Raw genomic sequence first — 11,206 nt, forward strand, 5'->3', positions numbered from 1 at the left:
GATGCAGCAGCTCCCAGGATGCTGTTGGCTTTGGCTGGAGCAGCCTACTCCCTCCTCTCATTATACAGTGTCACAGTGGCCCGGGTCTCGCACACACTGGGCTTTTTCTGGAGTAACACAAGCCAGAGGGGTCTGGAAATGTGAGCTGGGCTGCTGAGAAAACAGCATGACCTTTTTTAAAAAACATTTTAATTTTAATTTTAAGTTCCAAGGTACATGTGCAGGATGTGCTGGTTTGTTATAAAGGTAAACATATGCCATGGTTGTTTGCTACACCTATCAACCCATCACCCTGTATTAAGCCAGCATGCATTAGCTGTTTTTCCTAATGCTCTCCCTCCCTCAACCCCACTGCCAGACAGGCCCCAGTGTGTGTTGTTTCCCTCCCTGTGTCCATGTGTTCTCATTGTTCAACTCCCACTTATAAGTAACAACATGCAGTATTTGGTTTTCTGTTCCTGCATTAATTTGCTGAGGATAATGGCTTCCAGTTCCATCCGTGTACCTGCAAAACACAAAATCACATTACTTTTTATGGCTGCATAGTATTCCATAGTGTATATGCACCACATTTTCTTTAGGCTGTCTATCATTGATGAGCATTTGGGTTGATTCCATGTCTTCACAATTGTGAATAGTGCTGCAATAAACATATGCATGCATATATCTTTGTAACAGAATGATTTATATCCCTTTGGGTATACACCCAGTAACAAGGTTGTGGAGAAACAGGAATGCTTTTACACTGTTGGAGAGAATGTAAATTAGTTCAACCACTGTGGAAGATAGTGTGGCAATTCCTCAAAGAACTGGAACCAGAAATACCATTTGATGCATGACCTTTCGGAAGCCAGTGTACCACCACATGGCCTGTGCTCACCGGGGCAGCTTGAGGCCAGGCTGGAGGAAAGAGAAGAGGAGAGACTCAGCCCTCCTCAGGGCCTGTACCCAGAGCTTCTGGCAAAGGGGCATTAAAGCCGAATTGACACAGTATGGATGGACCCCTATAACAAAACATCATAAACTGAGTGGCTTATAAACAACAGAAATTTATTTCTCATAGTTCTGGAGGTTAGGAAGTCCAAGATTACCGCACCAGCAGATTGGTGTCTAATGAGAGCCCACTTCCTGGTTGATGGACAGCCAATTTTTGCTGTGTCCTCACATGGTTGAAAGGGTGAGGAGTCTCTCTGGGGCCTTATTTATTTATTTATTTTATTATACTTTAAGTTCTAGGGTACATGTGCACAACATGCAGGTATGTTATATAGGTATACATGTGCCTTGTTGGTTTGCTGCACCCATTAACTTGTCATTTACATTAGGTATTTCTCCTAATGCTATCCCTCCCCCTGCCCCCCACCCCATGATAGGCTCTGGGGTGTGATGTTCCCCCGCTGTGTCCAAGTGATCTCATTCTTCAATTCCCACCTATGAGTGAGAACATACAGTGTTTGGTTTTCTGTCCTTGTGATAGTTTGCTCAGAATGATGGTTTCCAGCTGCATTAATGTCCCTACAAAGGACAGGAACTCATCCTTTTTATGGCTGCATAGTATTCCATGGTGCATATGTGCCACATTTTCTTAATCCAGTCTATCATTAATGGACATTTGGGTTTGTTCCAAGTCTTTGCTATTGTGAATAGTGCCACAATAAACATATGTGTGCATGTGTCTTTATAGTAGCATGATTTATAGTCCTTTGGGTATATACCCAGTAATGGGATCACTGGGTCAAATGGTACTTCTAGTTCTTGAGGAATCGCCAAACTGTCTTCCACAATGGTTGAACTAGTTTACACTCCCACCAACAGTGGAAAAGCGTTCCTATTTCTCCATATTCTCTCCAGCATCTGTTGTTTCCTGACTTTTTAATGATCACCATTCTAACTCGTGTGAGATGGTATCTCATTGTGGTTTCGATTTGCATTTCTCTAACGACCAGTGATGATGAGCATTTTTTCATGTATTGGTTGGCTGTATAAATGTCTTCTTTTGAGAAGTGTCTGTTCATATCCTTTGCCCACTTTTTGATGGGGTTGTTTGTTCTTTCTTGTAAATTGGTTTAAGTTCTTTGTAGATCCTGGATATTAGCCCTTTGTTAGATGGGAAGATTGCAAAAATTTTCTCTCATTCTATAGGTTGCCTGTTCACTCTGATGGTAGTTTCCTTTGCTGTGCAGAAGCTCTTTAGTTTAATTAGATCTCATGTGTCTATTTTGCCTTTTGTTGCCATTGCTTTTGGTGTTTTAGTCATGAAGTCCTTGCCCATGCCTATGTCCTGAATGGTATTGCCTAGATTTTCTTCTAGGGTTTTTATAGTTTGGGATCTAACATTTAAGTCTTTAATCCATCTTGAATTAATTTTTGTATAAGGTTCAAGGAAGGGATCCAGTTTCAGCTTTCTACGTATGGCTAGCCAGTTTTCCCAGCACCGTTTATTAAATAGGGAATCCTTTCCTCATGTCTTGTTTTTGTCAGGTTTATCAAAGATCAGATGGTTGTAGATGTGTGGTGTTATTTCTGAAGCCTCTGTTCTGTTTCATTGGTCTATATATCTGTTTTGGTCCAGTACCAGGCTGTTTGGTTACTGTAGTCTTGTAGTATAGTTTGAAGTCAGGTAGCATGATGCCTCCAGCTTTGTTCTTTTTGCTTAGGATTTTCTTAGCAATACAGGCTCTTTTTTGGTTTCATAGGAACTTTAAAGTCATTTTTTCCAATTATGTGAAGAAAGTCATTGGTAGTTTGATGGGGATGGCATTGACTCTATAAATTACCTTGGGCAGTATGGCCATTTTCACGATCTTCCTATCCATAAGCATGGAATGTTCTTCCATTTGTTTGTGTCTTCTTTTATTTCATTGAGCAGTGGTTTGTAGTTCTCCTTGAAGATGTCCTTCACATCCCTTGTAAGTTGGACTCCCAGATATTTTATTCTTTTTGTAGCAATTGTGAATGGGAGTTCACCCATGATTTGGCTCTCTGTTCGTCTGTTATTGGTGTATAGAAATGCTTGTAAGTTTTGCACATTGATTTTGTATCCTGAGACTTTGCTGAAGTTGCTTATCAGCTTAAGGAGATTTTGGGCTGAGACAATGGGGTTTTCTAAATATACAATCATGTCATCTGTAAACAGGGACAATTTGACTTCCTCTTTTCCTAATTGAATATCCTTTACTTCTTTCTCTTACCTGATTGCCCTGGCCAGAACTTCCAACACTATGTTGAATAGGAGTGGTGAGAGAGGGCATCTCTGTCTTGTGCTAGTTTTCAAAGGGAATGCTCTCAGTTTTTGCCCATTCAATATGATATTGGCTGTGGGTTTGTCACAAATAGCTCTTATTATTTTGAAATGCATTCCATCAATACCTAGTTTATTGAGAGTTTTTAGCATGAAGGGCTGTTGAATTTTGTTTAAGGCCTTTTCTACATCTATTGAAATAATCATGTGGTTTTTGTCATTGGTTCTGTTTGTGTGATGGATTACGGTTATTGACTTGGGTATGTTGAACCAGCCTTGTGTCCCAGGGATGAAGCCAATTTCATCATGGTGGATAAGCTTTTTGATGTGCTGCTGGATTTGGTTGGCCAGTATTTTATTGAGGATTTTGCATCAATATTCATCAGGAATATTGGTCTAAAATTCTCTTTTATTTGTTGTGTCTCTGCAGGCTTTGGTGTCAGGATGATGCTGGCCTCATAAAATGAATTAGGGAGTATTCCCTGTTTTTCTGTTGGTTGGAATAGTTTAAGAAGGAATGGTACCAGTTCCTCTTTGTACCTCTAGTAGAATTCGGCCGTGAATCCATCTGGCCCTGGACTTTTTTTGGTTGGTAGGCTATTAATTATTGCCTCAATTTCAGCATCTCTTATCGGTTTATTCATAGATTCAGCTTCTTCCTGGTTTAGTCTTGGGAGGGTGTATGTGTCCAAGAATTTATCCATTTCTTCTAGATTTTCTAGTTTATTTGCATAGAGGTGGTTATAGCATTCTCTGATGGTAGTTTGTATTTCTGTGGGATTGGTGGTGATATCCCCTTTATAATTTTTAATTATGTCTATTTAATTCTTCTCTCTTTTCTTCTTTCTTAGTCTTGCTAGTGGTCTATCAATTTTGTTGTTCTTTTCAAAAACCAGCTCCTGGATTCATTGATTTTTGAAGGGATTTTTGTGTCTCTATCTCCTTGAGTTCTGCTCTGATCTTAATTATTTCTTGCCTTCTGCTAGCTTTTGAATTTGTTTGCTCTTGCTTCTCTAGTTCTTTTAATTGTGATGTTAGGGGGTCGATTTCAGATCTTTCCTGCTTTCTCTTGTGGGCATTTAGTGCTATAAATTTACCTCTACACACTGCCTAAAATGTGTCCCAGAGATTCTGGTACATTGTGTCTTTGTTCTTATTGGTTTCAAAGAACATCTTTATTGCTGCCTTCATTTCGTTGTCTACCCAGTAGTCATTCAGGAGAAGTTTCCATGTAGTTGTGTGGGTTTGAGTGAGTTTCTTAATCCTGAGTTTTAATTTGATTGCACTGTGCTCTGAGAGACCGTTTGTTGTGATTTCTGTTCTTTTACATTTGCTGAGGAGTGCTTTACTTCCAACTATGTGGTCAATTTTGGAATAAGTGCAACGTGGTGCTGAGAAGAATGTATATTCTGTTGATTTGGGGTGAAGAGTTCTGTAGATGTCTATTAGGTCTGCTTGGTGCAGAGCTGAGTTCAAGTCCTGGATATTCCTCTTAACCTTCTGTCTCATTGATCTGTTCAATATTGACAGTGGGGTGTTAAAGTCTCCCATTTTTATTGTGTGGGAGTCTAAGTCTCTTTGTAGGTCTCTAAGAACTTGCTTTATCAATCTGGGTGCTCCTGTATTGGGTGCATATGTATTTAGGATAGTTAGCTCTTCTTGTTGAATTGATCCCTTTACCATTATTTAATCTCCTTCTTTGTCTCTTTTAATCTTTGTTGCTTTAAAGTCTGTTTTATCAAAGACCAGGATTGCAACCCCTGCTTTTTTTTTGCTTTCCATTTGCTTGGTAGATCTTCCTCCATCCCTTTATTTTGAACCTATATGTGTCTCTGCATGTGAGATGGGTCTCCTGAATACAGCACACTGATGGGTCTTGACTCTTTATCCAATTTGCCAGTCTGTGTCTTTTGATTGGGGCATTTAGCTCATTTACATTGAAGGTTAATATTGTTATGTGTGAATTTGATCCTGTCATTATGTTAGCTGGTTATTTTGCCCATTAGTTGATGCAGTTTCTTCCAAGCATCAATGGTCTTTACAATTTGGCATGTTTTTGCAGTGGCTGGTACCAGTTGTTCCTTTCCATGTTTAGTGCTTCCTTCAGGAGCTCTTGTAAGGCAGGCCTGGTGGTGACAAAATCTCTCAGCATTTGCTTGTCTGTAAAGGATTTTATTTCTCCTTCACTTATGAAGCTTAGTTTGGCTGGATGTGAAATTCTGGGTTGAGATTTTTTTTTCTTTAAAAATGTTAAATATTGGCCCCCACTCTCTTCTGGCTTGTAGAGTTTCTCCCGAGAGATCCACTGTTAGTCTGATGGGCTTCCCTTTGTGGGTAACCTGGCCTTTCTCTCTGGCTGCCCTTAACATTTTTTCCTTCATTTCAACCTTGGCAAATCTGAGAATTACGTGTCTTGGGGTTCCTCTTATCAAGGAATATCTTTGTGGTGTTCTCAGTATTTCCTGAATTTGAATGTTGACCTGCCTTGCTAGGTTGGGGAAGTTCTCATGGATAATACCCTGAAGAGTGTTTTCCAACTTGGTTCCATTCTCCCCATCACTTTCAGGTACACCAATCAAGTGTAGATTTGGTCTTTTCACACAGTCCCATGTTTCTTGGAGGCTTTGTTCATTTCTTTTTACTCTTTTTTCTCTAACCTTGTCTTCTTGCTTTATTTCATTAATTTGATCTTCAATCACTGATACCCTTTCTTCCACTTGATTGAATTGGCTATTGAAGCTTGTGCATGCGTCATACAGTTCTCATGCCATGGTTTTCAGCTCCATCAGGTCATTTAAGGTCTTCTCTACACTGTTTATTCTAGTTAGCCATTCGTCTAATCTTTTTTCAAGGTTTTTAGCTTCCTTGCGATGGGTTTGAACATCCTCCTTTAGCTCAGAGAAGTTTGTTATTACCGATCTTCTGAAGCCTACTTCTGTTAACTTGTCAGAGTCATTCTATGTCCAGCTTTGTTTCCTTGCTGGTGAGGAGCTGTGATCCTTTGGAAGAGAAGAGGCACTCTAGTTTTTAGAATTTTCAGTTTTTCTGCTCTGCTTTCTCCCCACCTTTGTGGTTTTATCTACCTTTGTTTTTTGATGTCGGTGACCTACAGATGGGGCTTTGGTGTGGATGTCCTCTTTGTTGATGTTAATATTATTTCTTTCTGTTTGTTAGTTTTCCTTCTAACAGTCAGGTCCCTCAGCTGCAGGTCTGTTGGAGTTTACTGGAAGTCCACTCCAGATCCTGTTTGCCTGGGTACCACCAGTGGAGGCTGCAGAAGAGCAAATATTGCAGAACAGCAAATATTGCTCCCTCATCCTTCCTCTGAAAGCTTTGTACCAGAGGGGCACCCGTCTGTATGAGGTGTTGGTTGGCCCCTACTGGGAGGTGTCTCCCACTCCTCAAGTGAGTCCCTACATGGGGGTCAGGGACCCACTTGAGGAGGCAGTCTGTCCGTTCTCCAAGCTCAAACACCATGCTGGGAGAACCACTGCTCTCTTCAGAGCTGTCAGACAGGGACACTGAAGTCTGCAGAAGTTTCTGCTGCCTTTTGTTCAGCTATGCCCTGCCCCCAGAGGTGGAGACTACAGAGGCAGCTGGCCTTGCTGAGCTGCTGTGGGCTCTGCCCAGTTTCAGCTTCCCTGGCTGCTTTGTTTACCTACTCAAGCCTCAGCAAAGGTGGGTGCCTCTGGAGCCTCTTTTATAAGTGCACTAATCCTATTGATGAGGGCTCTACTTGCATGGCCTAATAATCTGTTCCAAAAGGCCCTACTTCCTATTACCATCACCTAGGGGTTAGCATTTTGACTTATGAATTTTGGGGGGACATAAACATTCAGACCACAGCACAAAGGCTTTTTGTGAGTAGAAAAGAGAAGGTGGAAAGGAGATGAGGGGAGTGATGATTCGAGTGTCCAAAACACTACTGCTAATAATTACATCTACCATTCATTGAGTACTTACCATGTGCCAGACTTTCTGTTGGACACTTTACACACTCATTCAGTCTTCAACAAAACCTGGAGACAAGCATTATTATCCTTGAGGGTTTTAGATAAAGATTCTGAGGCTTATGGCATTTGCCCAAAGTCACACGAGTAAAGAATGACAGAGCAGAAATTTGAGAATGGGTCTTGCAGATGGCAAAAGCCATATTAGATTAAGTTCTCAGCCTTTTGAGTTCTTACTGGCTCACAAAACAGATCTTCTATAACAGAGTAGTAGAGTGAATTGAAAATCTTTTGTCTCCCCACAATTGGCTGAGTATTAAGCATCTAAATCTAGGTGGAACTTACCAGTGAGACTACTGAAAAGTCAGCCACAATACTATTAAATGTGCTTTGAGAGCTCTGCCCATCACTCTACAGTTCTTGTAGGCTCCCAAGCTGTCAAGAGATTAACCACATTCATACCAGACAAACCTGGCTGGTTGGATTTTATTTCATTGTCCATACACCACCAAGTCAACATGGGCTGGTACTATTTCATGCTTATTTTCAAAGCTGGGTTATGGTCTCTCACATCCTCAAATCCTTTATCACTCTGTAGGTGGAAGGGGGAGTACTTTTTGTCATTGTACATGGATTTATTTTTCTCCACATCCTACTCTACCCACCCCATCCTAAGGATTATCCTTCTGACTTATGCGGGAGGAGTGGAAGTAGATACAAAGAAAATATCATGCTCTTTTGTTTGTCAAAAAAAGAAGAGTGCCAACTTGGAACCTCCTCTCTTGAGATCAGTTCATCTCTTTGGCCCTTAGGCTCAGAAGAGGAAGTGGGAGAGGGATTTTTCATATAAGACATGCAAATGGCCTAGTTCATAGGTCTCAAACTACATGCTATTTATGGAGCCAGACAGAAACCCAGACCATCAGGGTTACAAATATGTGGCCAAAGCAGATATTGCTAATCAATCACAGCACTCCTCTGCACCAGGATATGGCTCTCAAATGTTCCTGGAGTGCTGTAAGCAGTCATTACCAATCAATAAGAGAATGCAAGAGAAAAAGTATATTTTAATATGAACCCATCTTTGGGCTTCTTATGGATAGGAATCCTACCTTATGAACACATTTGCTCCCCGCTCAACATAACCTTACATAAAGTAATTAGGATAGCCGTCAATGTTGAATGCATAAATGAATGAAATAATAAATTAATGTAGCTATTTAAACAGATGTTACTAAGTCTCTTTCTGCTGGGCACCACCTTCTCCTCTGGGGCATTGGCCTTTGACTAAGATGCTGAAATCATCTGGGTGCTGAACTTGTAGTTTGTTCACAGAGATCCTCTCTTGCTGCAACAGCTTTTATTTTTATTTTTTTGAGATGGGATCTTGCTCTGTTGCCCAGACTGGAGTTCAGTGGCATGATCATAGCTCACTGCAGCCACCAACTTCTGGGCTCAAGCAATCCTCCCACCTCAACCTCGTAAGTCGCTGGGTCTACAGGTGTGTGCCACCACGCCTGACTATTACTTATTTTTTTTTGTAGAGATGGGATCTCACTATGTTGCCCAGACTGGTCTCAAGCTCCTGGCCTCAAGCAATCCTGCCACCTCAGCCTTCAAAAGTGCTGGGACTATAGGTGTGAGTCACCACACCCAGCCTGCTGCAATTGTGTTACATTTTTTTTTTTACACTAATCTTAATGCTGTGGAGCTTGTCTCAGAGTCCTATGGAGCTGTTAGTGAAATAATCCTTTCTACCTATACCTTCCCTGTACCTTCAACTGTAAGAGTCATACAAGAATCTATTGAGCCTAAGCCAGAGGACCCATTAGAATGACAGACACTAGGGTGGATTTTCTCAGCCTCTCTATGACTAAGTCTTTGTTCCGTGGCCAACCTTCTCTCCTTGACTTGTTCTTGCCTTGGGATGTTCTCTTCCTGGAGGCACCACATGCAAATAACCTTCTAACAGACCTGCTCCATCAGTTTCTCAGAGCTTCCTAGTCAGATTGAATGTCAACAGTGAACACAGTTTAAGCCCAGTCTATGATCCCTCCCTCTTTACCCTTACATGAAGAAGACCATTTTTACTAGTTATTGCTAAATAACAAACCACTGCAAAATTTAGTGACTTAAAACAACAACCATTCCTTATTTCTCATAATTCAACAGGTCAGCTGGGTGATTCTGCTGATCTTGGCTGTACTCACCTTGTGCTGTGGCCAGTTGGTGAAGTGACAGGGAACAACTGGTCTAGAATGGCCTTGGCTGAATGTGGCTCTCTTCCCTGTGCCTCTGATTTCCTTCCAGCAGACTAGCCTGGGCATGGTCTCATGATGAGGGCAGCGCTTAAGGAGGGCAAGCAGAAATGAACAAGTGTTTTTCAAGCTTCTGTTGGGGGTTAAAGCAAGTTACATGACTAAACCAAGAATCAGTGTGGGAGGGTACTATCAAATGGATGGCCTCAGGGGAGAATGAAAAACTGGGGCTGTTAATGCAATCAACTTACCACACCATGAAAGGGAATGTAACTTCATCAGTGCGAAACATTTGAAGTAGACTCAGTCCCTCTCTTATGATGGGGAAAGTTTTAAGCCAGTGACAATCATGCTTCAGATGAACGTCTCAAGATCAATAGCAATGTCTCAAGACCTATAGCAAGCCCTCAGTTGAATCTCTCAGTAGTGAGCCAGCTTCAGACTTGGTCAGTCTGACAGGTGTCCTTCTAGAGCCTCAGCAGAAAAAACAAGAATAAAGAACTTTCCTGGATAGCCCAAGCTGCCTTTAAAGTCCTCAGTCACTTCCTGTCTGTGTTTTAAAAGTACGTCCTTTGTATCCACAGTGACACAGAAAGCTGACCTCCCATTGTTCCCAAACTCTTAGCTCTTGTACCAAACTTGGCCAGCTCAATCTGGACATCCCTCCACTTGCTTAGATTTCCACAGCAGCTGTCAGCATCTGGTGGTTTTGATGCTGTGGGTATCAAGAGTGGGAGTGACGATTCATTTAAGTGCTTCCAGAAGCTTACTTCCTCTCTGGCTCCAGCTGCAAGTCTTCAGCCAATGCAAGTTCTCAGCCTCAACCTCAGCAGGGAAAACATTCAGAAAACCCAGATGATTTTATCTTTCTAAATGCTTCATTCCACTCACTTCCCCCATAGAACAGCTGAGTCTTATTGGAGATTTGATCATTCTCACTGGATGGGCTTGATGGCCCTGCTAGCATGATTGTTTGTAGCAAGATTGCAAATTGGCAATCACATTTTGGGAAACAGTTCAATTGGAGAGATCCAGAAAAAGCAGTTATTTGTAGGTTTCTCACTTTTGGGTGGGGTCCTTGGTTCAAGGATAGACAGCAGTATTTTTTTAAATCTCCTGTTTCTCAGGTGGGTTGAACCAATTCCAGTTGCCTTTCCCACTAAAGGGAAAAAGATGTTGACTCACGTGTCTTCACGCAACACTCCAGGTAATAACTTCAATTTATCAGATTTAGCTACTGAAATGAAAACTATTTACTATCTTGGGTCAGATTGGACCAAAGATTCTAGAAATAAATAAACCAAGTTGTTATGGGTTGAATTGTGTCCCTCCAAAATTCATAAGTTGGAGTCCTACTGCCAATACACCAGAACGTGGCCTTATTTGGAAATTAGGGTCTTTGCAAATGTGATTAGTTAAGATGAATTTATAATGATGTAGGGTGGGCCTGTAGTCTAATATGATTGGTGTCCTTATGAAAAGGGGAAATTTGGACACAGATACACAGGAAAACATCATATGAACACGAAGACAGGGCTCTATAAGCCAAGGAATGTAAAAAATCTCCAACAAACCAGAAGCCAGGGAAGAGTCATGGAACAGATTCTCCCTCACAGCCCTCAGAAGGAACCAACCTGCAGATTGTAGACTCCAGAACCATGAGACAATACATTTCTGTTGTTTAGGTCACTGTTTGCTGTGCGTTCTACGGCAGCCCTAGAAAACTAATACACAGGTCTAAGGGAAGCTTGCCTGTG

General features: G+C 41.5%; 1 long non-coding RNA gene across 1 annotated transcript; it reads right to left on the reverse strand.

Moving 5' to 3' along the window:
- Positions 1-7,201: 7,201 nt before the first annotated feature.
- LOC117081258 lies at positions 7,202-10,235 on the reverse strand. The gene is made up of 3 exons (XR_004436144.1): positions 9,701-10,235; positions 9,402-9,539; positions 7,202-7,260 (listed from the first exon to the last, which is right to left on the reverse strand). It is a non-coding gene; the product is annotated as an uncharacterized LOC117081258 (long non-coding RNA).
- Positions 10,236-11,206: the final 971 nt, after the last annotated feature.

This window comes from Trachypithecus francoisi, unplaced genomic scaffold (assembly GCF_009764315.1).
Source record: "Trachypithecus francoisi isolate TF-2019V2 unplaced genomic scaffold, Tfra_2.0 Lachesis_group8, whole genome shotgun sequence".
Classification (NCBI taxonomy): domain Eukaryota; kingdom Metazoa; phylum Chordata; class Mammalia; order Primates; family Cercopithecidae; genus Trachypithecus; species Trachypithecus francoisi.